This window comes from Arachis duranensis, chromosome 7, assembly GCF_000817695.3.
Source record: "Arachis duranensis cultivar V14167 chromosome 7, aradu.V14167.gnm2.J7QH, whole genome shotgun sequence".
Taxonomy (NCBI): Eukaryota; Viridiplantae; Streptophyta; class Magnoliopsida; order Fabales; family Fabaceae; genus Arachis; species Arachis duranensis.
Window position 1 is genome coordinate 9,772,951 of NC_029778.3, and position 2,124 is coordinate 9,775,074.

A 2,124-nucleotide genomic window follows, 5' to 3' on the forward strand; every position below is an offset into this window, starting at 1 on the left:
GAGAATTTCTCTCATTGATTTGGTTGTTTTGGAGGATTCAGGCTGACTTTCAAAGTCACTATCCGTTGGCATTGATTTCTTACCCTTGGTTCCTTTAGAAGCTTCGCCTCCCTTGATCATAGAGACTTTGTTCTCTACATCTTCATTTGTGAAATCTACCTTAAAGTACTCAAAAATACACGTGAGAAATATTCCATAAGGTAAATTAGCCTTCTTGGTACTTTTTACAGACTCCCACATATGTCTAATCATGAGGTAGGCAAATAAAATAGGAGATGAAGTAACAAGAGCAAATAAGATGAGAGAATCAGATACTGTTACCCTGTTGTGAGAACCACTCTGCGGAGTCAAGATATGAGTTATAATTCGGTGCAGTAGTGAGTTGGTTAGTCCAAGGGCTTTGTGAGTAGGAACTGTTCCGTCTAGTCCGGACATATTTGCACAGATATGAAGAAGAACCTGCTTGTATGTAAACCCAACATGTGAGTCCCATTTGTCAGACATGTAAACTCTCGGTCCTTCATCTGTGTAACCAAGTGCAGCACCGATGGTCTCATCATTCAGGTTGATGTGCACATGCTTCACATATGAGTGAAGACTACCATTAATCAGTCGCAGATTAGCATAAAACTGCCTTACCAACCCTGGATAAACCATTTTGTGAATGAGAAGCAGTGAGGACCATTTGAGATTTTCAAACAGAGGATGCAGATTGATTCCTTTGGCAGCCAAAGAATCAAGATTCACCAAATATGAGAGACACAGATGCCTCTTTTCCAATACTTCCTGGTGGAATTCATAGAAAGCACAAGTAGAGAACCTTGATGGATCATAGTGAGAGTGTGGCTTGTGAAATTTGTTCTTAAATTCTAATAATTCAAGGTTTGTGGGTTCCCTTGTCTCATGCAACACGAAACCTTTGGTCTTCTGAGAACTTTTTTCGGGAGTGGCTTTCTTTGGTGGAGAAGATGGCGGTGATGGAATCGGTGAGGTGTGCGATTCTTCCTCCTAGTCAACACTGGGTTCTTTGTTCTTTTCACTTTTCCTTCTTCCAGAAGATTTCACTTTAATGTATCTAATGATGTGCTTAACAGCCGAAAGATGAGATTCTTTTGGGTGAGATTGAAATCTTGAACACACACCCACACTTTGAACAATATCCGGTCTAGATGATGTAAGATACATTAGTGAACCAATCATTCCTCTATACCGTGTTTCATCAACATCTTTCCCATCATCATCTTTTTCAAGTTTAGTGTTTGGATGCATTGGTGTTCCCATTGGTTTAGAGTTTTCTAGGCCAAACTTTTTGATAAGTTCTTTTGCATACTTTCCTTGGTGAATAAAAGTACCACTAGGAGTTTGTTTAATTTGGAGGCCAAGAAAGAAGCTTAGCTCTCCCATTAAACTCATCTCAAACTCACTAGTCATGAGTTTTCCAAACTCTTCACACAAGGATTCATTGGCTGAATGACAAATGAATTTTTGTTGGTATAGAATTTATCAAGTGATCAATCGTAGTACAGTCTAAACCAACGCGAAATCCATCATCAAACAAAACTACAATCTATATCCGAGAGTATTAATCTCCCGAGTCGTTCTCCCTTGGAATTGCCAAAGTATGCATCTTATTGATTTAGTAAGCTTTGTTGAGTTCTTTGAAGATTTTAGCAAGTAATGAGAAACAAACAATCAATTATCAAAGGGACTTGACTTAGGGTTGACATTGGAAAGTCTATCCTCATAGCTCATTCAATGTTGACAACTATTAGGCCTTGCTTCATTTAGTTATCCCCTAAGTATAGAGGAAAAATCAAATGAAAACAATCAACTTGAGTCACAAGTCCTAGCTTCACCTTATGGGAATCTAGCTTTAGTGCACTCCAAGTCAATTAGCAATCCCTAACTCTCAATCAACTATTGAGATAACTATTCAATTCCTCCCAATATCCAAACCCTATGCCAAGTACAAAAATTCTACTCCATAGCTAGTATTGACATTTTATCAAACATGTAATGAGCAAAAAAGAAAGTCATGGTGAAATGAAGAGAAAAGTAAAATTAGAAATATTGCAACACAAGAAATTAACAACAAGTATCAAGGAGCAACAATGAGAATCAAAA